General features: G+C 40.2%; 1 protein-coding gene across 2 annotated transcripts in view; it reads left to right on the forward strand.

Annotated features, from left to right (window-relative positions):
* Nucleotides 1–4,210: 4,210 nt before the first annotated feature.
* Ca-alpha1D (Ca[2+]-channel protein alpha[[1]] subunit D) overlaps nt 4,211–27,628 on the forward strand; it is a 1,069,984-nt gene continuing 1,046,566 nt past the window's right edge. For both annotated transcript variants that reach the window (XM_067140589.2, XM_067140588.2), the window contains exon 1: nt 4,211–4,363. The gene's annotated coding sequence lies outside the window, so the exon portion shown is untranslated. The remainder of the gene's footprint in view (nt 4,364–27,628) is intronic.

Below are 27,628 nucleotides of genomic sequence, written 5' to 3' on the forward strand. Positions count from 1 at the left end.
GTACAGCCCCATAGCAAGTAGTGGAGACTTTGCACGTGCTGTGAGGAAGGGTAGTAGGTTTCTTTTTTTGGCAAGGTCATGGAAACTGAAGTATGATTCATGCGCGCATTCCTCAGTCTGGCAGTCTCCTTAGTGTCTGTTAGTTCCTTAGTGTGTAGTCAAATATTAATTTTTTTTTTGCTATTTGCTTTACGTCGCACCGACACAGATATGTCTTATGGCGACGATGGGATAGGAAAGGCCTAAGAATGGGAAGGAAGTGGCCGTGGCCTTAATTAAGGCACAGCCCCAGCATTTGCCTGGTGTGAAAATCGGAAACCACGGAAAACCATCTTCAGGGCTGCCGACAGTGGGGTTCGAACCCACTATCTCCCGATTACTGGATACTGGCCGCACTTAAGCGACTGCCGCTATCGAGCTCGGTTAAATTATTTTTAATTGTATAATCACGCCGTGCTTCCATTTTAATATGTGTGTAATATTGTTCCTTTGGCGAAAGTTTTATTGTATAGTATTGAATCAAAATCTGAAAACAGAGAACCTGTTATTACAGCATTTCTGGTAAAGTGTCAACCTTCACCTCTCTGTCGAAATTCGCTCAGAGAGCATTAAAACACTTACTATTTTGAAGCTTTTTCTTTTTTTTCACTTCTGATGTATAGTTTATACCCCCCCCCCCCCCCTCACGCCAACCGCTATATCCCATAAATCCCGGTACTTTTTGTTATCTGTACATTTTTTGTTCCCCAACTTCTAATTCCCAATCGCCGCTACTGTTCACTGTAGCACCAGAAGTGTGACGAATCTGTTGAAATTCGCTGGTGTGGGGGAAGAGGGCTGTAACTGGACCGTCAACGATGAAAACTGGGTGAAGGTAACTTCCGGGAGGCAGAGGCTAACAGTAACAGAGGAGAAGGCGGACCCTTCTGGTCAACTGTGCTACTATCCCTGGTTTTAGAGTTGTGGTATACCACATACAGTATCTTACCGTGCTCCTCTCTTATGGCGATATCTGTGCATAAACCATGACGTCATCTGCATGCTCATGCGCATAATCTTCGGGATAGTAGCACAAAATCCAGTGTGTTCCCTTCATTGTCAATCGAAACGAACAGCGAATGCTTTCGATCGACTGATGAAATGAAATGAAATGAAATGAAGTAGCGTATGGCTTTTAGTGCCGGGAGTTTCGCGGACATGTTCTGTTCGCCAGGTGCAGGTCTTTTGATTTGACTCTCGTAGACGACCTGCGCTTTTTGATGAGGATGAAATGATGAAGAAAACGACACATACACCCAGCCCCTGTGCCAGCGAAATTAACCAATGATGGTTAAAATTCCCGACCCTGCCGGGAATCGAACCCTGGAACCCTGTGACCAAAGGCCAGCACGCTAACCATTTAGCATGGAGCCGGACGATTGACGAAAGCAGGTCCAAACAAAGGAAACGATTCTAAATTTTCCATGAATGCGTAAATGTGCATGAGAATCTTGTGTTCACGTGCTAATGTTCTCTTGAGAGCCCACCGCCACTGCACACCTCTAAATGTGCTAGCACACTTACAGACAGGTACAAGAGCGAAGTTCTAGGACCGTGACGCTTCTCAGGATCGATAGCGGACGGTGGGACCATGAACACACAGTATTATTATTATTATTATTATTGACGGGTCCCGCCGTCTTGGGGTAACCGGCTTGCCTCCAACTCGGAGGCCCCTGGGTCGATTCCGGGCCAGGGCAGGGACTTTTACCTGGATCTGAGGGATGGCTTCACTCAGCCTACGTGAGAACGATTCAGGAGCTATCTGACGGTGAGACAGTGGCCCCGGTCTAGAGAGCCAAGTATAACGACCGAGATGATATGTAGTGGTGACCACGCATCACCTCGTCAACTAAAGACCTTCGGGTTGGGCAGCGGTCACTTGGTAGTCGAAGTCCCATTAACGCTATAGAGCCACAGGATTTACTTCCTAATTATAATTTTACTACTTTCTTCTTCTTCTGCTTCTTCTTTAACTACTGCTTTTCCCACACCTTTGGGTCGCGGGTGCGAACTGCTTCGCACATGTGCATTTGGCCCTGTTTTACGGCCGGATGCCCTTTCTGACGCCAACCCCATATGGAGGGATGTAATCACTATTGCGTGTTTCTGTGGTGGTAGGTAGTGTGATATGTTGTCTGAATGTGACGAGGAGAGTGTTGGGACAGACATATACACCCAGTCCCCGAGCCAGAAGAATTAGTCAGAAGCGATTAAAATCCCCGAACCGGCCGGGAATCGAAGCCGGGAGCCTCTGAACCGAAGGCCAGTACGCTGACGCTGACCATTGAGCCAACGAGTCGGACTTATCATTTTACTGCTATTATTATTATTATTATTATTATTATTATTATTATTATTATTATTATTATTACACTGGATCACAGCCTGCCATCCTTCGTGGTTAAGAGTAATATCTGCCTCACTGTTAATTAACAGTAACACTTCACGCATTTCCTGGTAATGCACCTGGTTCTTACGATCACTTGAACTAGTTTTCATCTTTCCCGGCCAGTTTCCAATTATTTAAGAGTCGGTATGACGTTTAAATTAAGCACAGTTTAACGGCCGTATGCCCTTCCTGACATCAACTATAAGTGGATGGATGTATTCACTTCTGCGTCTTTCTGTGGTAGTTGGTATTGTGGTGTGTTGTATGTAAATAGGGAGATGTGTGTTAAGACGAACACAAATACCTAGTCATGAATAAGAATGTTATTGGCTTTACGTCCTACTAACTACTTCTAAGGTTTTCGGAGATGCCGAGGTGCTGGCATTTAGTCCGGCAGCAAATCTTTTACGTGCCAGGAAATTTACCAACACGCCACTCATGTATTTGAGCACCTTCAAATACCAGCGGAGTGAGCCAGGATTGTACCTGTCAAATTGGGATGAGAAGGCCAGCGCCTCAACAGTCTGAGCCACTCAGCCTGGTGTCCAGTCATCAATAAATTAGTCAGACGAGGCTAAAATCCCCAACCCGGCCACCTAAGCGAAAGAGCCGGACTCTGATACTGTGATATCAAAGTAATGCAAACTTAGGGCGCTATTTTGTTGTTTGTTTACAATTTGATTACGTCGCACCGACACAGATAGGTCTTATGGCGATGATGGGATAGGAAAGGGCTAGGAGTGGGAAGGATGTGGCCGTGACCTTGATTAAGGTACAGCCCCATCATTTGCCTCGTGTGAGAATGGGATTCCACGAAAAATACATCTTCAGAGCAGCCGACAGTGGGGTTCGAACCCACTATCTCCCTAATACTAGATACTGGCCGCACCTAAGCGACTGCACCTATCGAGCTCGGTGCACTATTTTTTAAAAGTATTACGGCATAAAGCAGTACAAATATACAATGCTTTTAAACTTTCCATGATATACCATAATTTAAGACATGACCGGCTCCATGGCTAAATGGTTAGCGTGCTGGCCTTTGGTCACAGGGGTCCCGGGAATTTGAACCATAATTGATTAATCCTGCTGACACAGGGGCTGGGTGCTTGCGTGTTTTTTTAAATCAGCATTTCATCCTCATCACGACGCGCAAGGGCGCCTACGGGCGTCAAATCAAAACCCTGCACGTGACCAACCGAATGAACTTGTCCTCGGGCACTGCCGGTACAAAAAGCCATACACCATTCCATTTGAAACATCGTTTAATATTGTAAGTTAAAATAGTTTATATTAAGTTTGTAAAACTTCCACCGGAGCACATTGTAGATGACATCCGTGAGAGAGCTCCTGTCTTCACGTGTTCTCGCGCTAAAGCCGTTTTCAATTCTCATACTTTGAATCACCGCGAATCAAAGGCTACGCAATGAACTAAACATTTCGCAATGATAAACATGGATGAGCTATATTTTATTAGTACACAAAAGGCTTGTTTTAGTGCAGGATACACATTAGAATCAGTTAATGCTGATATTTCTACTCTCCTCAACGAAGTTCAATGCTCCTGTTTCGTCAAGAGGATTTATTGGTGCTATCTAACCATTGATATTCTCATTAATGTGCCATCCCATGGTAAAGTGTGTGCTCTTGGCTCCACGTGGCTCTGTGCGGTGGCAACCCTGGTCCAGCCTGTGGGATGGCGTCTTGCCAGGCCGGGAGACGGATTCTTGACGCTCCTCCCCGCGCGCCGTGTGCTCATACTCTTGAGTTCCAAGGCAAGGCACGGCACGGCAAGGAAAGGCGAGCTAAGGCTCTTGAGCCGTCTATCCAGTGCCAGTGAACCTCTGTGCGTAGTGAATGAGTGCAACATTTGGATAATCTTGCCGCCGGACAGCAGATACCGTAGGGAGGCGTAGAAATCCCCGCTCTTAGGTAAGTCATGCCTCACTACCCCACATACAGAGTTTCCTAACTTTCCCCCTGAGACTCTCGATCAGTTGATTACAAAACTGGAACGTCCCTGTAAGCAGTTAAACTTGGCGCTAAAACTGTGACTGTCGCAGCAACAGTGATCTTAAAAAAAATGAAAGTCCTAATATATTGAAGGATGTGCAAATGAGAAATTCTATCAGTTTCGTGAAGATACGTTTAATAAATAATTCATTGGAAATAAACGATAACAGTTCTAATTTGAACGCTTCGACAAATTAAAAAATCAGACAGGGAAATCACACGGGAGGGAGGGGGGGGGCATTTTTATAAAATAATATTTTATAGCTACAATTGTTTATAATTCTGCAGGAATTCCCTTATCATTATCAATCCCAGTATCACCTAACCTATTTCAACCCAAGATACCTACTTAGAAATAGTTACAGCCTTGTGTTGTTCGTAGCTAAGTATTATTTCGGCTATTATTCTGTACGGTAATAAATCATCGTTAAATATATACGAAACTTAATGACACTGATTCTGTCACGTAAAGAGAAGTGTATTTAAAAGATACATTTTTATATGAGACAACAGTTATTCAATTATCTTTATGACATACTAATCAATTGTATTATTTATAATTGGATTTACACTGTCTCAGTGAACGGAATATATTTTAAAATCGAAATAATTCAAAATGAATATTATAATTATGTACAGTTCTACATAATAAAGTGACTTAAGGTAAATAAACTGAAGAAATACTACTGAAATTCAATAAATGATCTTTTCCAAAAACTTACAAAATTCTAGAATCACGTCAATGGGATATTTCACTTGTTTTCTATGCATGCAAAGTTCTTGAATATCTGGTATTTATCATAACGCGTAAACTATTACTTCTTAAACGGATAATATATTATACTACTACTTTTTTATTGACTGGTTATAGGTTTCACATTATTATATAATGATATAGTTGTATCTTCTTCATGCTTGCTTCGTACTATGAAGTTTAATGATATCTTAAAGTTTACAGCCCTCAGATTGTGCGTATGGAACACTAGGATTTCACGCGACATGGTTTGAAACGTCGCTGCTCTAGTCCGTAGTAATTCTTTTCAATATTTGGAAATAAATGTGCTCGCAACAGTACCTTCAATTACGTAGCGATTTTTGACTTATGCTGAAATGTAACATGGTCGTAGAATGATTAAAATAATCTCTGCTTTCGGGTTATGCTTTTATTCCTTACTTTACACATACCATACTCGTCACGACGCGGTAACTCTGAGGGAAGTATGTTCTCTACATGCATTCTGCCCCATAGGATGAGTGTTCATCCATATGTTCCAACAGTTATGCCATTTTTCATCTTTCAACGTAGGCTATGAAAGCTTGCGATCATATCCCTCTTCGTGCAAAACATATTTCACGTTCATTATCACAGAAGAGAGCTGATTTAACCGGTAAACCAACTTTGCATCACATTGTTGGAAATTATAATACACTGGTTTGTACAGAAGTCACTTGATAACGCGAGCGGGCTAGAAAATAATAGTTTGTACCCTACATGATGGAAGAGATTGTACTACTGTAAGGAGGCTGTAGTTCATTTCTTTCACATAATGAGTACATAGTCAACAAGAGAAGATAATAATTAAGTACATGTACAGATACTTAGAAGAAAAATTCTCAAAACAATTCTTATTTTTTCAAGCGGGCAATCTTATGAAATTATATTACGTGAGAATGTTAATGATATTCACCACAATTATTTCATAATTTTCGACCCCAGTGTTGTTTAACCTATTTAATTCCAAGAACCATCTTTTGGAAGAAGTTGAAAATATGTATTCGTTGCAAAATATTGTTTAAACTTTCAGGTGCAAAACTTTAATACATTTTCATCTATCTATAGCCAAAGTTTAGTAATAGAGTGCGTGGTTTGTTGACGTCAGATGTTATATTGGTAGAGATGGTTTGGATGATGATAAAATTAATAATTATAGTAATAATGAAAAATGAAGTGAATCGAATTTTTCTGTTCTCTTAGTGAGATATATCATCGCTGCGGAGGAAAACCTTGTAACCTATCCCACAATGCTCTTCCTAACCATTGTTTTCCGTAAGAATGTTCACGTCTCCCTGCTGCATACGGATATGTAGTTTTTTCAAAACAATTTTCGTTGTGTTTATTTTCCTATACTCATGTGCAAAGAAAACTGGACCTTAAATACGTTATACTCCAGAAGTGCCTGAATACGTCGTACAAACATATATACCTACAAAGCGACAATATTACGCATTCTGACCGATTCTTGCCCACAAAGAAGCAACCATGGGAACAGAACAGTGTTATATTCAATTTCAGTTTGTGAAAATGTAAATGAGGAAGCGACTTTTAATTATGGTTTGAACAACTCACTAATTTGTCTTGCTACATTTATTATTAATCAGTAGCACAGTGCCAATTGGGTTATATTTTATTTGGCCTCTGTCACAATAGGGAGATTTTTTTTACACTTTACTTGGTGTCGCACCGATACAAATATATCTTATGGACACGATTTAATAGGAAGAATTTACAGTTCTCTTGTAGTTTATAAAATATATCCAGACATAGTCAACGTGTCAGCAGGTAGGACTGCTTTATTGTAGAATATTTTGAACAGTAAGGAAGTATCATCCAAGAAGCAGATTAGTAAATTAAGTTCCCAATCGTTGATGACTGTTGAATGATGACTTGATGAGCAGTGACCCACTCCAGTACTGATCACGTCACAACAATTTAAAAACGAGATACATACGAGAATTAACAAGAAGCATATTTCTAGCTATGGGATAACATTTACCTTAAAATAATCTAACAGTGTCAGACATCATCTTCATTGTCCGGCTCCTCGACTGGATGGTCAGCGTAATGGCTTCCGGTTCAGAGGGCCCCGGGTTCGATTCCCGGCCGGGTCGTAGATTTTATCCTTAAATGGTTAATTCCCTTGGCTCGGAGACTGGGTGTCCGTGATGTCCCAAACATCCCTACAACTCACACACTACTCATAACACTGTCCTCCACCGAAATTACACGCAGTTTCCTATACGCGGGAGATCCCGACTACTCTGGTCGGAGGGTCTGTCTAATAGCCACACAAATGTGTGTTATATATCATCTTCATTTCCTTATCTGCTCCAAATCTGGGAAACATAAGGGTGACTGTTAGCAGCTCACTGATCTTCCAAAGGTATGGTTAAAATTATTCATTATCTGTCGGTGATACTGCCTATCAAGTGGAAGCAACTACATTTCAGAGCACAGCCTGGTAGAAGACTAGCCTCTGCGGCGAGTATGCACAGATTTGAGAGAAAATTGGATTCGAATTCTCGTACCTCATCTTTGAAATAATTTCCCGTGATTTTCCACTTTAAGTGGAAAATTCTGTATGGTTTTCTAAAGGTTGAGGCGTCTTAATTCAAATACCTGCAGTGGAACATACAACTCAATCTCATAAGTAATCGGACAGGATTTACATACAATAAGCACACGGGGGACGATAAATAAAGGTGCTTGGAATTTAGTCCGGCAGGAAATCCTTTACGTGCCAGGAAATTTACCAACACGACGCTCATGTATTTGAGCACCTTCATATACCAGCGGAGTGAGCCAGGATTGTACCTGCCAGGTTGGGATGAGAAGGCCAGCGCCTCAACCGTCTGAGCCACTCAGCCTGGTGTCCAGTCACCAGTAAATTAGTCAGACGAGGCTAAGATCCCCAACCCGGCCACCTAAGCGAAATGCTGTCAGCTTGCATTCGAACTCCACTGTCGGCAGCTCTGAAAATGGGTTTCCGTGGTTTATTATTTTCACACCAGGAAAATGCCTCAATTAAGGCCACGGTCGAATTCTTCCCACTACCAGTTCTTCCTGTCCCATCGTCACCAAAAGACCTATCTGTGTCGGGACTACGTAAAGCATATTGTAACAAAAAGGAAAAATATCGAGTGAATAGGCTGCGTGGTACAAGCCCTGTAACTGTGAGCTTGCATTCTGGGGATAGTGGATTCGAACATTACCATGGGTAGCTTCGAAGGTGGTTTTCCGTGTTTGCCCACTTAAATAATAATAATAATAATAATAATAATAATAATAATAATAATAATAATAATAATAATAATAAAGTTATTGGTTTTACGTCCCACTAACTACTTCGGTTTCCGGAGATTCCGAGGTACACGCATGACTGGTGCGCTAATACGTTCTGTTTCTTTGTGTTTCCTATGTAGAGTTGTTGAAAATGAGTTAGAACGTGGAAATAAAGCGTTTCCTGACCTATGTCCACATAACATACTTTTTTTCTTCTACAGGTGAAAAATGTGTCCTGAAAGTTTGGCTGTGCCTTATTGTTACAAATCAATCAATTGTTTTCTCTCATACTATAAAATGTCACTGTTCTGACCTTTCATTACTAATCTCATAGATTTATTTGTGTAGTAGGTGATGCACACGTCCTTCGCTAAGGGATTCTTAGAAGGACTGTCTTTGTGGTTTTCCTTGTGGCTGTACCTTAATTAAGGCCACGGCCGATTATTTCCCACTCCTAGACCTTTCCTATCCCATTGTCGCCATAAGACCTATCTGTGTCGGTACGACATAAAGCAAATTTTAAAAAAATCGGTTCTCAGCAGCAATCCCATCTATCGGATATGAGTGGTAGCAGAAAACACAAAGCACGTAACAACAAACAATGGTCAACGTAATGTTATTGCTGATCAATTTTATGAGCTTGCTCTAATGTAGGCCTTCACATTTAGTTTTCTTTCGACTCTATGATGTTTGGGAGTCTTATAAAATAATATATAGCGTAGACTGTAGTTCCTTGTTCCCCGATTTTCATTAAAATCTGTTTACCCATTTTCTCGTGACTCGGCACTGATGTGGACTTAGCAACAAAAATCCAAATTCATGAATATCTCTGTTACCATAGCCGCTACGGTAAAAATGTACGACATATCAATGATCACAAATGTAATTTAACACTATATAACTTTAGTTATGTAGTATTTATCGATAGGACCACTAATAACATAAATATTTGGGAATTAAATTTTAGGCCGTCCCCTAAACTACAATTTCACTCAACATTATTTATTATTTAAGGCCTGGATTGTAGCGACTTATTCCCGAACTTTGCATACCGATTTTCATTAAGATAGGACCACTAATAACATAAATATTTGAGAATGAAATTTTAGGCCTTCCCGTAACCTACCATTTCTCTGAACGTGAATAAACTTTTTGTGGCCTAGATTGTAGTGACTTATTTCCTGACTATGTATACCAATTTTCATTAAATTCTCTTCAGTCGTTTTCTCGTGATGCGTGTACATACATACATACATACATACATACATACATACATACATACATACATACATACATACATACATACAGAAATTACGGAAAATTAAAAAGTGAATTTCCTTGTTACTGTGGACACGACTGATACAGAAATATTATCCTGTTTAAATTCTGAGCAATGTACAGACAAAACTCTTATTATATATACAGATGTGCATTCTGCTATGATTACCAATCTCATTATCATCTTTATTTCGTCGTTGATAATGATAACGTAAGGACTGTTATTTTAAAGTTTATTGATCATTGTTAACCTGACTAAATACCACCACCGCTACCACCACCACCACGTTTATAAACATCCTGCCAATATTGCATTGCATCATTTAACCAGGTAAATTATGTGCATAATTAACTTGGAGCACATTTTGTACAAATATTCGATTCCTGGTATGTATCACTGAAAAAGGCTGTTTATAGCTATAGTTGTTTTTATTTAAAATAATTCGAATTTACGATGACTTCTAGTACATTTATGAATAATTGTAACTTATTATCATCTCATTAACCGAATGGTAATCACAAGAATTTGTATAGAATTTTCAGTGAAATGTCATCTTGATAATAGGATACTGCAAACATCTTACATGCTATTCTGAAATCCAAACGTTCCATCTTCCTCAAGTAGTGAGAGAGACTGGGACAAATCCGCATTATTAAGGACAAATGGAAAGTATGATGATTATCAGAATAACATTTATACACTAGAACAACTGTTACTTATGTTATATTTATTTAGTAGTTCAAATCAATATTCTAGTTTACTTTCTCAATTAATACACTTAATTTTAATACATCGGATAAATATGGAGCAGCCCGGGTAATTCTGCTGTTTAGTATGGCTAATTCTTTAGTAGTCCGTGAATTCATTCCTAGTGACAGTGCAAATATTACCATTTGAACGTAGTAATTAATAAATGTTATAGAAGTACTCTGCTTGAAGAAGTCTCTCTTTCAAACACAATAAACTGGATAAGTACTGAAGTTTCTTGTTGCTGCTACCATACCAGCACCATTCACACCATTCACCTGCAGAGTATCCACAAGATGTTTATAGGACGTAATAAGATGATAAGATCTTCTCTTTACGTTAGGGTAAAGCCGCAGTGATGTTATATTTCAGTTAGTAGGACATTAGCCGTTCTATGTATGTAGCCTAGACTACCTTATTCTTGTCATTCTGGTAATATGGAGTTGTAGTAAATAAATAAATAAATAAATAAATAAATAAATAAATAAATAAATAAATAAATAAATAAATAAATAAATAAATAAATACATTATTCTAGGGGTTTAAAGTCACATTAACACGAAGATTTTCGGCGACGTAAGGGTGAGAAAAAGCTAGGGTTGGAAAGGTAACGGTCGTGGCATTAATTAAGGTAGAACATCAGACATTTTTGTGATGGAAAATGGGAAGCCGCGGAAAATTATCTCCAGGGCTGCCGAGCGTAGGATTCGAACGTACCATTTACCATGCAAGCTCACAGCTACGCAACCGTAACCACACGGCCAACTTGCTCCGCAATCAATCAATCAATCAATCAATCAATCAATCAATCAATCAATCAATCAATCAATCAATCAATCAATCAATCAATCAATCAATCAATCAATCAATCAATCAATCAATCAATCAATCAATCAATCAATCAATCAATCAATCAATCAATCAATCAATCAATCAATCAATCAATCAATCAATCAATCAATCAATCAATCAATCAATCAATCAATTTAAATAAATAAATAAATATACCTACTGAGGGAGGTATTTCTAAACACCACAAATGTCTTGGAAATGTTGAAATTCAGTCGTTGGAGACTGATACTGAAAACAGAGAAGAATATATCTGAGAGAAAATTATTTTCCTACTCGTTAGAAGCTATGTTTCACAGCATATAGTATGCAAAAGTGGTACTTGCTAACAAATTATACGCATTAGCTTTTAGTCTATCGACTGAAACAGGTTTCCTTACTTAGGTATCCTGAGATTTAAATGGACTAACTGCTCCTCATGTACATACATTGATTACTCATTTTCCAACATCAGTCAGTTGCAGTAATCTCACACCGAATCATATTATGCATTATCTGATGAAAATTTATCTTCATTCTCTTAAAATGTTACGTGTATAAATCACTGTATGATTATGTCATCTATAATATAACTGTTAACATTCCCTGCATCATATGACATGGTGAATTATAAGCTTATATTACGAATAGTATTGTTGGTAATCTTGACATAGGTGAATTGATAAACACCCAATATTGTACCTTCTCAGTCCAAAATATGTCTAGTGATGAGAAAAGCTACTATTTTAAGCAAAACAACCGACGTTTATATCTTGTACATGATTCTCCAAATATTTAATATTTTCGGACTTTATTTAATTTAACTATTAGCGAAGCCATGCGGCATTATAAGGAGTCCAACGATTCCATATTGCATAATGATATTTATGAATGTTTTAGTACATTTATAAATCATTATGAAGCCGTATGGTATGGTAATTTACGGAGGCACAAAGAAGATACCTTGAAACCCTGGAACAACTCAGAGGATAAACAATCGAAACTATTTAACAATACTTACGAGTGAAAGAATAAACAAGAAATATTACTCCTAAAAACGCGTGATTTATATTGTGAGAACGATGATTTACATATGTATTTTTGTTTCAAAGAAATGAAGAACATTCAAAAGGACCTATACAAAATCCATCTCATGATGCCACATGGCTTCTCTAATATTTAAATATAATGAAGTCTGACAATATCAAATATTTGTAACATACAAACATCAGCACATTTTCATAAAAGAATACCTTTTCTCATCACTGGAAATATTTTGGACTGAGAAGGGTTAAGCCGGCCCCGTGGTGTAGGGGTAGCGTGCGTGCCCTTTACGCGGAGGCCCCGGGTTCGATTCCCGGCCAGGTCAGGGATTTTTACCTGGACCTGAGGGCTGGTTCGAGGTCCACTCAGCCTACGTGATTAGAATTGAGGAGCTATCTGACGGTGAGATAGCGTCCCCGGTCAAGAAAGCCAAGAATAACGGCCGAGAGGATTTGTTGTGCTGACCACACAACACCTCGTAATCTGCAGGCCTTCGGGCTGAGCAGCGGTCGCTTGGTAGGCCAAGGCCCTTCAAGGGCTGTAGTGCCATGGGGTTTGTTTGTTTTTGTTTGTTTTGAGAAGGGTTAATTTGCCAGGAGGTTCCGCTATACATATTTTAATTCTATATCGTACCTGTTAAATGCAATTATTGTAAATGTAACTTCTCCAATGCATGAAATAAGAGCTATTTATAATTAAATTTGCATGCTGGCAGTGTGAAGCTGACACCACTGACAGGCCTACCTACACCTACAAATGTAAAGTTCTGTAATAGTCCTTAAAATACTAGGATAAAAAACAGTACTAAATTAGGAAATATTCTTTTATAGTTCGCAACGCTGACTTCATCACCAAAATGACGAATGAACTCTTCTAATCAAAAATGAAAATCCACAGCCTGTTTCCGGTCATTCGACCGGGTCAGAATGGAATGAATGTAGCCCCTATCCAGCGGCGAGGATAGGAATTATGCCGGCTGCTGAAGCCTGCCGCACCCCTCTGTGGCAATGATTAATGACTGACAGATGAAATGAAATAATATTCGAGTGTGTTGTTGGAATGAGAGATGACAGGCAAAACAGGAGTACCCGGAGAAAACCTGTCCAGAAAACCTGTGGATTTGAACCACAGAACCTAGCGGTGAGAAGCAAGTGTGCTGCTGACTGAGCCATAGAGGCTCGAACTCTTCGAATATTATTACTTATTTGTGTACGACATTGATTTGTCCGGCCCCTTGTCTGAACCATCAGGGTAGCTGCTTTCAGGTCAGAAGGCCCCACCTTCAATTTCCGGCGAGGTAGAGTTTATAACCGCATATGGGTAATTCCTGTATCTAGAGGGATGGGTGTTTTGTATCCACACTCTCAGAAACATGCAATAGGGAATACATCCTTCCACATACAGTTGGGTCGGGAAGGGGATCTGGCCGTAGAACAGGGCTAAATCATACAGAGTGCCTACCCTAGGTAACTGGGAAAATGCCAAGAAGAAGAAAAAGGAGCAGATAAGATTATTGTCATTAATTTAGTAACACAATCACAAAAGCAACTTTCGTTATCGATCACAAGGTTCACTAAATTTACTGCAAGGCAATTTGTCTTACTAGATTCTTAAGTATGGTTTTCCGTGGTTTCCCATTTTCACACCAGGCAAATGCTGGGGCTGTACCTTAATTAAGGTCACGGCTACTTTCTTCCCAGTTCTAGCCCTTTCCTGTCCCATCGTTGCCGTAAGAGCTATCTGTGTCGGTGCGACGTAAAGCCAATAGCAAAAAAAAAAAGATTCTTAAGTCGTTAACCTGCCAGGTGATCGTCTTTGATCTAGAAATATCTCTGAGCAAGTATTATTGGGTAATCAGCTCCTTTAGTCGTAATGTTTATATCATACCCTTTGTTGCGTTATAAAACGTGCAATTGTCTCTTGAATCCGGATCTTATTTGCAGTAATGGATAGAAACTGTGAAGGAACACTTGCTTCGGATAGGAGCGATTATGTGCCATACAGCAGATTCGAACTACTGAACTTATGCTTTCAATCAATTCGTGGAATATGACCTTTGCTCGTAGTAAGCCCTCATAAATATAATTTGAGAGTTTCTATTGCTTCTACTGCTTTCAGAGAAGAGGCTGGTCTACAAATAAACAGAAACCTTGAGGTCTAAACATGGAAGCGGAAAGTCTGGTTCAGGAGCCAAATTATTCGCTTCACGCAGTGAGCTGTAACTCTTATTGCTAAACATGAGTTGCTACATTATTCCGCTTAGGGGTGATCCTACATCTACATCACATGATTAACTAAACAATGTGGGTTAATATTTTTAGTTTATTAGTATAACTTCCTTAATTTATCATTGTATAAATAGTAAGCTGTTCTTAAGGGGTACCTTTCAACACCTGGTCACATGTCGTAACGGTGAAGTAAATATTCAAAGATTCCACAGTGTTGTGCTAAACAGAAAGTATTAAGCTGTTCACGCAATGTCCAGGAGAGTCCACCGCTGTGGTCTCGGGGTTACAAAAGTAGCTTACCTCCCGCCTGGCTCATATTTGAATCCAGGCTAGAATTTAAGACTGGTTTGGCGGACTAGAATAGAATTGCAGTCAGCCTCAGGTAAAATAACCGGGTAGACAATCCTCGACTATTCTTAACGTCGATTTTCGTGGTATCCCCGCTTGAATAGGTCAAATATCGGGATAATACGCCGGCCATGTGGTCTACGGGTAGTGAGCCTACCTTATACCCGGCCAAGTCAGGGATATTTACCTGGATTTGATGGCTGGTACGAGATCTATTCGGCCTACGTGACGGTAATTAAGGAGCTATTTGATGGCGAGGTAGCGGTCCCGGTCTAGAAAGCGAAGAATAACGAGCGAGTAGGTTCGACGCGCTGACTACGTGTCACTTCGTAAACTACGGGTCTTCGGAATGAGTAGAGGTCTCTTGGTAGTCCAAGGATATCGGGGATGTAGCGCTATGGGGCGATGTTGGGGATAGACTTTCCCTCCATTCCTAGCCACAGCCACATAGCTAGACTTCGTACACACTAAGTTTGTGACCAAGCTTATCCTAGGCCCATGCATGGAAAAAAACTAACTTGTGCCGTCTGATTTGAGTGTAAAATCGCTAAGCAGTTCACATCAGTTCATCCAATAACAACATATTAGTGAATCATGCCAAGTTGGCCATTAAACCCCGGCACTAACTTTGACCATATTGCCCCCCCCCCCCTCCAGCGAAATAGCCAAGTAGAGTTCTATTTCCAAAGAGTTCTTTTTCCAAAGATTTTCTACTTACTAACAGAGAAGCGAACTCGCGCCCTTCTACGTTAACCAAGCTCTCATTTAAATTTTACGAAGTACTTTTCAATATCAAGTGACGGAACACGCGTCATGTGTAACTATCTAAAACTGAAATGAAATTTCACTCATTCGTATGTGAACTGAGTACGCCTTTACTGCCTCATGTAGGCAGTCCGCCTTACATCATGAACTGTACAAGGGTTTATTGCTCTCTGGAGTTTCCCCTAGTCTGTTCCAGTATAAGAACTAAATATAGTGGATAAGAGAGTCTGGTTGTCGTATTTGTGGTACAAACTATAGAAGAACAGACGCTCCAGAAAACGCTTTAAATATGTTCGCACTACCACAACAATTAGTTAAGTGAACACGTACACTCACAGCCATTTTCGCCTCGGAAATAAAGTTGGCACTCATTTCAGTTGAGGGCTACGTGTCTCTCCTTTGTTTATAAATATTTCGACTTTCTGACGGGGAAATCGAACCCACGTCTTTTCACGTTAACCAAGATCGTATGTAAATTGCTAAATTATTTCTATTATCAAGAGAACGTACATGGTAATGTGTAATAATGAAAGAAATCTTCATTCATTATCATACGTTGGTCTCTAAAGTTACTGCTCGTTACTGACAAAGGAATTAATCCTCGACTTCACCGGAATTGATACAGCACATCTCAGTTATTGAGCCAACCTCAGTGGCGCATTAAGATAGACGTTGTCTTTATCCCAAACTAGCTAGATCGATCTTAGCAAAGGTTGATGGCAACTGAGGGTATTTACGAGACAACTCCGTGTCATTGGCTTACTGCATGTGGGAGGGAGAATTCCGGAACTCCGATGTCTCTTAAAATCTAATGTACAAGAAATTAAGGTGTGTATGGTTAACATCTTTACTATTATTATTATTATTATTATTATTATTATTATTATTATTATTATTATTATTATTATTATTATTATTATTACTATTATTATTATTATTGTTATTGCTGAAAGAGTAAATTTCCTTAGACACCCAAAAATCTCTAATATTAAATAAGGGTAGTCCGGATTTATTATGGTATTACTGTGTACTGATTGACCTCGGGAGCGGCGAAATTGACATTTGAGGCGTTGATATGGGAAAAGCAGTAAAATAAATTTAAAAAATCTAAAAGATTTTTCATGGAGAACGTCGTAAACGCTCATGCCAATGGCATGTAAAAGGTAGCAAGTCAGCGAGTACAGTAGATTAGATTCTACGATTGGCGCAAAACGGAACCTCTGTTAAGTCCACGAGGTTTGGCATGCCTTTCGTGGAATTAGATATAATATTTACCATTTGTTGAAAATAACTGCGTATAAACCCTATTTATAGCTATTATAGTTCGTCGTAGTGATTCTTCAGTTGCCAGAATGCCTCCAGAACCTATTCCATTTTAAATGGTATGTCGTTATTGCCAACATCTTGACATGACGTTCATACTATTGTAGTTCTTTGTTTTCAAAAATAGGTACGACGTGTGGCCAACAATGGTTCCAGAAGAAGATGCGTAAATAATCAGAGAGGCTAAATATTTCGGACCATTTCGTGTAATCATGATGACGCCCATTCTAGGTTAAAACTTTCAATCGTTCTGCTATGAAAAGGATGTGCTATTAGGAGCGAATGTGAACTAGACTTTATGTTGCACTTCCAGTGGTGTCAACAACATTGTATTTTCCCGACCTCGAAATGGGGTTGGTCCCTCATCATTTCTGAAGTAAGTACAGTGAAGTTTTTACCGTCCACTCATCCTTGGTCCTACACGAATTGTACTGAAAGAGTCTTTCTCTCTTTACTTTTCTTCAATGAACAAAGACATAGGACACTTGATTATCAAATGTATCTGTAATGACAAAAAATATAGGGGACTCTATACTCACTGATCAATGTAAGCACGAAAATTACTCCTGCATTGTTCGTCAGTTTAAAACATAAAATATCAATCACTCCTTGATTAATAGTAACGGAAATTAAAGTACAGTAGATAATTAACATTATTGTTTTTCATGTCGATGTTTACAATTTGCCATGTGTATTTGTATACATTGTAAATAATGTCTTGCTGGGCTGAATGACTCAGACGGCAGAGCCCAAGTTGGTGAGTTCAGTCCGGTGTTATCTGCAGATAGTGTACACAGAGACATCAGCCTAGTGTCAGTAGACTTACCAGCACGTAAAATAACTACTGGGGTACACATTTTTGGCACCTCAGCTTATGCGAAGGACGTAAAATTAGCGGATCGTAAAATCCAATAGCATCATAATTAAAAATATAATGTAGCCCTCTTTTATTTTATGTTGTTTCTGCATGGATAACTTACAATAAATAAATACATGTAATTAACGGATAGTAAGTCCACAAACATTATTTTCAATGAACATATTGGACGAACACATATTCATAACAAATATCCTTTGAACATTCTAGTGTTAGTCGACTTGCGAAAGAATAACCTGTAGACATCTGAAACAGGCTTGGTTGAAGAATATAAACTGAATCATTTGAATTTATTGGCCGAAAATTTTAAATGTATAAATAAAGTTGAAATTAATTTTCTATTCACTACACATTAAGGTTGTAAGATAACATCAGTGATAATATGTGTTTACTGGCAGTCCTCGGGAACGTATGTTGTGTATTGTATCACCAATGGTTAAACCATTCACAGGGGCCGATGACCTGGATGTTGGGCCCGTTTAAACAACAAGCAACGTCATCAAAACCATTCACTACGATCATATGGGTATATTCATCGAGAAATTATCGTCGTTGCGGGAGCAAAACCGCTTATCTAACTATAAACCTCCCATCCATTATGTTCCTTAAGGCTTGTCACGCCTCTCAGCCAAATATGGATATGCAGTCCATTAGAACAATTTTCGTTGTGTTCATTTTCCTATGCATACTTGTAAACGAAAATGAATCTTAGCACACCGTAGTGTAGGAATGTATATTGCCATGTAAAGGAAAATGAACCATAAATATATCATACACTAGGAGTGGAAAATATGTCATGCAAATTTACATTCCAACAGTACGGCACAATTAGGTTAATCTCCTTCTATATATTGATATGCAGTCCATTAGAACAATTTTCGTTGTGATCGTCTTTCCTATGGTAATGAGTACAGGAAAATTAACTTTAATACATTATACTGTAGCAGTGCCTAAATACGCCATGCCAACATACATTCCTACAATATGATACTGTAAAGTTCATTTTTCCTTTAATAGGGAAATGAACACAACGATAATTGTTCTAATGGACTACACATCCATATGAGGGTAGAAGGCTGAAGAGACTGAAAGAAGAGCATTGTCAGATACGCGGTACTGCTGGCGCAGCAACGATATACACTGTTCACAAAAATTCGTATCACAATTTTGGTATGAACCAGCGTACACACATGCTGTTTCACATTCATGGTGCTCTGCAGGGTTGTTTTGTTTGTCCCCTGGTGACATTAATGTGGTGGAATAAAGGAGTTAAATACATAACCCTCCAGTCGTAGCAGTTATCTTTGTGACCGCACCCCAAACAGGAGTGATTCGTGACGTACGGCATGGTGTATCAGTACTGTGTAGGCCGTCGTATTGCTAAGCAGCACAGGCAGGATGAAACACAAAACGTGGGAAGGCATTTACCATCAGAAAAAGTCATGCCAGAGTAACCCTCTTGCAGGAAGGACGCACGCAGAGTCACGTGGCAGAGCGGCTCGGAGAGTCTCAATCAGTCATCTGCAGTTTGTGACAGCGATATCAAGAGCTTCACAATGTCAAACGGTGACCTGGCTCAAGGAGAAAACGGAAAACAACGCCAGCTGGGGAACGATTGCTTTGTTAATAGGCCCTCCGAAATCACCGCAGTACAGCCAAGGAGCTACGATGTGAGAGAATTAATGCACATGGGACTGTCGTCAGTACTCAGGCAGTCCGCAATTGACTAGGAGAAGGTCTGCTCAATTCCAGGAGTCCGCTTACAAGGGCCCGATTGACTCCTCATCACCGAAGATGACGTCTGCAGTTTGCACAACAGAATGTCGACTGGCAGCTCCGAAGCTGTACACCAGTATTCTTTGCTGATGAATCCAGATTCCAGCTTTCTGGGTCAGATGGTCGTATTCGAGTCAGGCGACGTCAGGGGAACGAAATTTGCCTAGCAACGTGCAGGGTACAGTCGCTTATGGTGGTGGATCGGTGATGTTTTGTGGAGGACGTTTTTTAACCATGTGACCTCGTAGTCATTCAAGGGAGATTGACAGCTGTGTGCTACATATAGGAGGTTCCTGAGAACCATGTACTACCGATCGCAAACAATATTGGGCAACATTTCACATTAGTGCATGATGGAGCCACTGCATATTCTGGTAGGGCCACCGGGGACTTCCTTGCAGCTGCTGGAATTCAGGTAATGGACTGGCCAGCATGTAGCCCAGCCCACAATTAATACGAGCGTCTGTTGGATCAACTTGGTGGGCGTATCGAGAATCGCCCACAGCAACCCCGCACACTCCAGGAGCTGACAGTAGCATTGTTTGAAGATGGGGAGCCATCCCCCAGGATGCAATCCGTAGGCTTATGAGAAGCAAACCACGCCGATGTGCTGCTGTGTGTGCTACGAGCCAGACGTGGGAACACAGAGTACTGAAAAGTATTAACTGTAAGTTTCGTTTGTTTTTAATTGCATTCAGGAGTAATGTGACGCTGGGTTTTGGTGCACTGTGTCTGTTCGGCACAATCAATCGTTAATGTGTGTGTATTTTTTGTTCATTTTTGGTGTCTGTACTAAAAAATGAACATATTTTGTTTCTGTACAATGTACGTCTGCAAAATAAACGCACACAAAATATTACAGCCAACCAAAACTTTGATACTTTTTTTGTGAGCAGTATATATACTTGTTCTCGTAGTGTTTACGTTGTTGCATCACCAGTGGTAAGCCACATTTGCACATTGGAACTCCCCGAGATCTGCTATTGTACAACCAATATTCGCGTGTGATCTATCTGACTGGTTTATCACATATCATTCTTGATTGAGAGCGATGCTGGTGTACGGCTGTCTCTCAGGCCATTGTGCCTTCCGCAACGACTTCAACAGAGAAAAGGAATACATTTTGAATCATTATTACAATTGTTTTTAACCAGTTTCACTCATTTTACGACATCTGACCTGGCTCTGTCTGATAGGTGTAGAGCAGGATTGATGAGATTTATTATCTAAACAAATATACTTGCTTAATATGTTTCTATGTATCTGCCTTTTTGTAAAACTTGTGTACTATTTCTTTTTAATGCATTACCGTGTAACAAAAATTGTTTTTCTGCTTTTCTCTCTTTTCATATTTGACATTTTGACCCTTCTTAAACTATAGTATTCAATTTACAAAGTAATGACCTAACGGTTTTTTTTTTCAGATCTCTAAGGAAGGAACAGAAGATAATTTTCTACATTTTTATGCGTCTTAAAATATGAGATTTGATAGAAAACAAAAAAATCGTCCAGATTGTAAAGCTCAATGGCTAAGTGATCAGCGCTTTGGCCTTCAGTCCTCGAGGCTTCGGGTTCGATTTCTAGCCGGATAGACAGATTTTAATCTTAAACAGATAACTCACTTGGCGCGAAGACTGGGTGATTGTACTATCCTCAACATTCTTGCAACTCACACGCTACACACAATACTATCCTCCACCACACTAACTCGCCGCTTCCTCTATACATAGCACACCATCCCCTCTTATCAGATGGTCTGTCTTACAAGGACTGCACAAGGCTAGTAACAGCAACACGATTTTTTAAATAATATGTAAAGGAAATTCTCTCATGTAATAGAAGTATTTATTAAGCTATTCTGGTGAAAAGAATTAAAAGTATTTGCTGTAATGTTTTCGCATTTTACCACCCACCGTAACGTAGCAGCTGGAGTGCGGATCAGTGTGGCAGTAGTCATGAACTTGAATTCATGAGGGTTCGAAATCCCTGTTAGCCGTCTTTGAGATAATTCCTTGTGACGTTCCAATTTCTAACCCAGGACGATACCGAGATGATTGCGGTGTGAAGGTCCCAGTTGTAATTTTCCCAATCCTAGGCGTTATTAGTGCAATCATGTGCTATAGATATCACACCACGGCTGAAAAAAAAATGATCACACAGTATATCGTATTGTATAGCCTAATTTCCTCGCAGATACACTTAGGAAAGATGATATGATGATGGTATGATGATAAAGTTGGAATTTAAGAGAACAAATTGGGGATTAGAATAAATTATCAGGGGAAATGTTTGATAAATTTCTTAGTTCCTTCAAAATATTTAAGAAAAAGGCTGGATAAACAATTGATAGAGAATCTCCCACCTGAGCGACAGCACTAAATGCAGATCATTGATGAATGATTGATTTCCGAAACAATTGAACCTATATTATCATTTAGACTTTCACGGCCTGTGTAACTATTCATGAGGTATATTTTTGGGCTTATGTCGTGTAATTAATTATAAAAACACACTCAACGCGTTTCAAAAGGAACCTTGCCTTTCTTCATCAGGAGACACAGAGAAAATGAAACGACGCATAACAGGTTGCTAGGAGAAAGCAACAAGGAACTTGAAATGGTGCCCTAAGATGTAACCGGGTCGCCATTTTAGCCCCAGATAGAGACAACGAATGGCAACATTAAAGCATTACTCTCTAATGGTTCTGATAATAGGTAGCCATTATCCACTGAGGGCCTGTATCGCGGCTGAAATTATCTGGGTGTTTACGTATTTCAACCGCCTCCCTGATAATTCTTGGGCGATATTGCTTTATACGGGCAAGAACATCCACTTCTTGGAACAAAACATCATGACCAGGTGTTAAGGCATGATCAGCAACAGCTGATTTATCAGGTTGGTTGAGTCTGATACATCTGTACTTGTGGCAAGGTTTATATTGGGCAGACTTCAAGAACGGTATGTACTCGCATCAAAGAACATACCAGATGTATTAGACTCAATCAACCTGATAAATCAGCTGTTGCTGATCATTCCTTAACACCTGCTCATGATGTTTTGTTCCAAGAAGTGGATGTTCTTGCCCGTATAAAGCAATATCGCCCAAGAATTATCAGGGAGGCGGTTGAAATACGTAAACACCCAGATAATTTCAGCCGCGATACAGGCCCTCAGTGGATAATGGCTACCTATTATCAGAACCATTAGAGAGTAATGCTTTACTGTTGTCATTTGTTGTCTCTATCTGGGGCTAAAATGGCGTCCCGTTTCAATCTTAGGGCACCATTTCAAGTTCCTTGTTGCTTTCTCCTAGCAACCTGTTATGCGTCGTTTCATTTTCTCTGTGTCTCCTGATGAAGAAAGGCAAGGTTCCTTTCGAAACGCGTTGAGTGTGTTTTTATAATTAATTACACGACATAAGCCCAAATATATACCTCATGAATAATTGAACCTATAGTTATAACGTTTCTTGCGGCTATACATCGGGTGTATATTTACATCGGAGATGAATTATAGCAGTTGATAATTAATATTAAATCTACACAATAGTAAATGCTGCCGGGACAAAACTTCCTATGTGAAATATTTCAGCTTAGAATTTGGGCCGGTAAGGTTCTGTCACGTAAGGTGCAATACTGTGTGCATGTTTTAAAGGCATTCTCGCTCTTCATAATGTGTGTGCTGCGGGTCAGTATATCTCCAAAAATATTATCACAGGAGATTTTGTCTCGGTAACGACGATATTTTTTTTTTTTTTGAGTGACTGTGCATACTATCGGACAGTATTAATACCTGCAGTAAGTACACGAGGCTGATAACTTCAACATCTCATTCCTCAGAAAGGATATAACTAGAAAGCCTTTCCACATATCGTCGCTGCTGTGCCAAAACCGCGAATGTGACAATGCTATTCCTATCCATTATTTTCCTTAAGGCTGGTCACGCCTCCCAGGCATATTTTGATATGCAGTTATCAGAACAATTTTCGTATGCGAGTGTTTAAAGGAAAATGAACCTTAAATACATCATAGTGTAGGAGTGGGTAAATATGTCACGCAAACATGAATTCTTACAGTACGGTACAGTAAGGTTCATTTTCCTTTACAGGCGTACATAGGAAAATTAACACAACGAAAATTGTTCTGATGGACTATATATCAATATGTGGCTGGGAGGCGTGACCAGTCTTAAGGGAAATAACAGATAGGAAGAGCATTGTCACATTCGCGGTTTTGTCACAGCAGCGACGATATGTAACCAAAATGAAATGTTCCAAGGCCAATTCAAGTCTGTTTTCATAAAGAATCTGCTATACAGAAGCGAGAGTTTAGGAGGCTATATTATTAATGAGGTGAAAGTAACACACATGAAAAAATAGCGAGAATGATTGCTGGTGTAGCAGTTAGGAACAATGACCGTGACCGGAGAGTACTCTATCGAAATGAACTCTATCGAGTATGAATGAGAATAGTTGGTGGGTTCATGTGATGCGAATGGAGGAGGTTATGTTAACTAGCAGAAGACTGCAACCCGTCTGAGTAGCTCAGACGGTAAAGCATTGGTCTTTTGATCTCAAGTTGTAGGTTTCGATCTTGGCTCAGTCCGGTGATACTTGAATGTACCCAGGTATACTATTATTATTATTATTATTATTATTATTATTATTATTATTATTATTATTATTATTATTATTATTATTATTATTATTATTATTATTATTATTATTTGAAAACAGACTCGGTTATGGAGGCTAATAAGAGCAGAGTTAGGCCGAGAGGACGATGTTTGGACTCAATTTTTCTTTTTTCTTTCTTTCTTAAGCGGTTTTACCGTCCAGGGTTGGTTTTTCCCTCGTACTCAGCGAGGGATCCCACGTTTGCTGCCTCAAGTGCATTATCCTTGAGCGTGAGACTTTGGATCGGGGATAGAACTGGGGAGGAGGACCTCGACCAGGCCACCTCATCTGCTATGCTGAAGAGGGGCCTTCTGGGAGAGGGGGTTGGAAGATCGGAGAGGATAGACAAGGAAGAGGGAAGGAAGCGGCCGTGGCCTTAAGTTAGGTACCATCCGGCATTTGCCTGGAGGAGAAGTGTGAAACCACGGAGAACCACTTCGAGAATGACTGAGGTGGGAATGTAACTTCCCTCTACTCAGTTGACCTACCTAGGTAGAGTGGACCCCGTTCCAACCCTCGTACCACTTCTCAAATTTCGTTGCTGTGTCGGGAATCGAACCCCGACCTCCGGGGGTAGCAGCTAAACACACTAACCACCACAAAACTTAGACTCAGTTTTTAGTTATTTAAGGATAGGAGGTATGGAACTAAACTTGGTCACAGACAAAGAATTGTGGACGAGCTTCATTACTTCACTAGGCTGACGGTCTGAGATTTGAGAGACTTAATAATCTATAATGAAAAAGTGTGTATAACACAATCAAATTTCTACTTTAAATGGTTGTCGGCCTTGATTCAGACGGTAGAAGCCCAAGTTCCCGGGTTCGATATCGGCTCTGTGAAGTGGTATTTGAAGGTGCTCACATACGCAACCCATAACAGATACTCCATCAAACCTCTAAAAACGCCGAATTTCCTGGTCAGAGAGAAGGCGTTACCTTCAAGGTGGCCCGACCCTCCCCTATCTGGGCGGGAAACGAAAACCTTTCCTTGCCCTTGCCATATATGCCAGCCTCGTGTAGGTAAATTTACCGCCAGATGAAAGCCCTCCTGCGGATCAAAATTCCGGCACCATGGCGTTTCAGGAAATAATAAGTGTATTTACTGGGAAGTAAATCGATTATTTCTGATATTATTATTATTATTATTATTATTATTATTATTATTATTATTAGGCCTACTTGGTTGACTGTAGATCATTGTCCAATTATACATATGGTGTCATTGTTAAGAAATGTCTGAATACCGTGGGGTTAGTGGTGCGCGGCTGTGAGCTTGCATCCGGGAGATAGTGGGTTCGAATCCCACTGTTGGCAGCCCTGAAGATGGTTTTCCGTGGTTTCCCGTTTTCACACCAGGCAAATGCTGGGGCTGTACGTTAATTAAGGCCACGGCCGCTTCGTTCCAACTCCTAGGCCTTTCCAATCCCATCGTCGCCATAAGACCTACCTGTGTCGGTGCGACATAAAGCCACTAGCAAAAAAGCAAGAATTTTTATACTGTGATACCCCATGGCACAACAGCTCTCATGGGTAGATTATGAGGTGCAGCAGGATCAGCACGACGAATCCTATCGGCAGTTGTTCTGGGCTTTCTAGACGGGGCCTCTACCTGATCGTCAAATAGCTCCTCAATTTCAATCGCGTAGGCTGAGTGGAACTCGAACCAGCCCTCAGATCAAGATAAAATCCCTAATCTGGCCGGACGACAATAATACAATTTATTGTAGTGAATACTTTCGATAATTACTTTACATAATATTCAAGCTACGAGAGATGAAACATATTTAAAGACAACTAACGTAGCTCCTGAGCTATCACTTTCCATTGGTGTTGAGCTAGTTCCCCTCATTAGACGTTCTGTATTGTTCAACCTTGCGAGGCTCCAAGACGTGGGCCTACAGGACGCTGTGAACAGGTGCATGTGACCATTTTAATAACGCGAACCTTTTTATTAACTGCCGTTTGTGATTGATGAAGACTGGAGGCTGTGCGCTGTAAGAAGTGAGAAGTAAGACACTTTATTTCCTGAACAGTAATTGGGTAATACTGAGCCGAGGAAGTTAGGATAGACTGGATATATGTGGAAATATCTCTGCGTGCAATATTTATGACAGAGTCAGTGGGACGTTGTCTCATTCCGCTAACACAACTGCCACGGAGCAGAAAACCACAATCTTGCGCCAACTTTGTAGCACACGGTGAGTTAGATAATGCAGAGGCAGGCCGGGTTCCTTGGTTATAGTTCAAAATGAGCTGCACACGACTGAGCAAGTGGCCGCGTGGGTTGAGTCACGTAGCTATCAGCTTGCATTCGGGAGATAGTGGGTTCGAATTCGACTGTCGGCAACCCTGAAGATGGTTTTTCGTTATTTCCCATTTTCACACCAGGCAAATCCTGGGGCTGGACCTTAATTAAGGCCATGGTCTCTTCCTTACCACTCCCAGCTCTTTCCTATCCCATCGTCGCCGTAAGACCTATCTGTGTAGGTGCGACATATTGTAAAATGAACTTTAAAGGAATGTCGTCACCGACAAGGTTTATGGTTGAATGTATCTGATCAGTTGGCCCGGGTTTAATTCTGAGCATGGCCATGGTAAATTTAAATGTTGATAAGCAAACAACCCTTCTGTAACTGTTTCTTGATAGATGCACTATTTTTGCATCTCTCTCTCTCTCTCTTTCTCTCGTGGCACAGGCACAGAAAGCTATGGATTCCACTTAATTCTCAGTCTCGTTTATGGCTATGACAATATGGTAGCTGCTGGGGTAGGAGCGGTGCTGGTAAATGCTATTCGGAGCACAACTAGAGCGTCTGGATACTATGAAGGGTACTATTCATAGGGTTAGTTATGCTGCAGCTGAAATTTGTGGCTAAGTGAGGAAATAAATGGCGAAACATCTTCCACGCCTCATCTTGCTTAGTACGCCTCATGATAGCACCGCCCATGGGTTTTTGTAGCCTTCTTAGGTCCTATGTGAGGACCCTACCAAGAGGATGACTTGACAGGCGGACATGCAACCAACCAGCAATTAAGCTAGCTTGACGTTTTAACTGATAGTTGGTCTCACAGTTTTCACCTATAGATCCTACGAATTTATGAGCAGTATGAACCACAGGGATGTTACTTCTCTTTCCGAAAAATCTCTCTTGCATTGACCAAGATTCAAACGATGATCCTTTGGTGAGAAGCATTCTCGTATGGGGAGATGAGTGAGAAGAGACGATGTTCA

The sequence above is a fragment of the Anabrus simplex genome, chromosome 2, assembly GCF_040414725.1.
Source record: "Anabrus simplex isolate iqAnaSimp1 chromosome 2, ASM4041472v1, whole genome shotgun sequence".
In the NCBI taxonomy this organism is placed as follows: domain Eukaryota; kingdom Metazoa; phylum Arthropoda; class Insecta; order Orthoptera; family Tettigoniidae; genus Anabrus; species Anabrus simplex.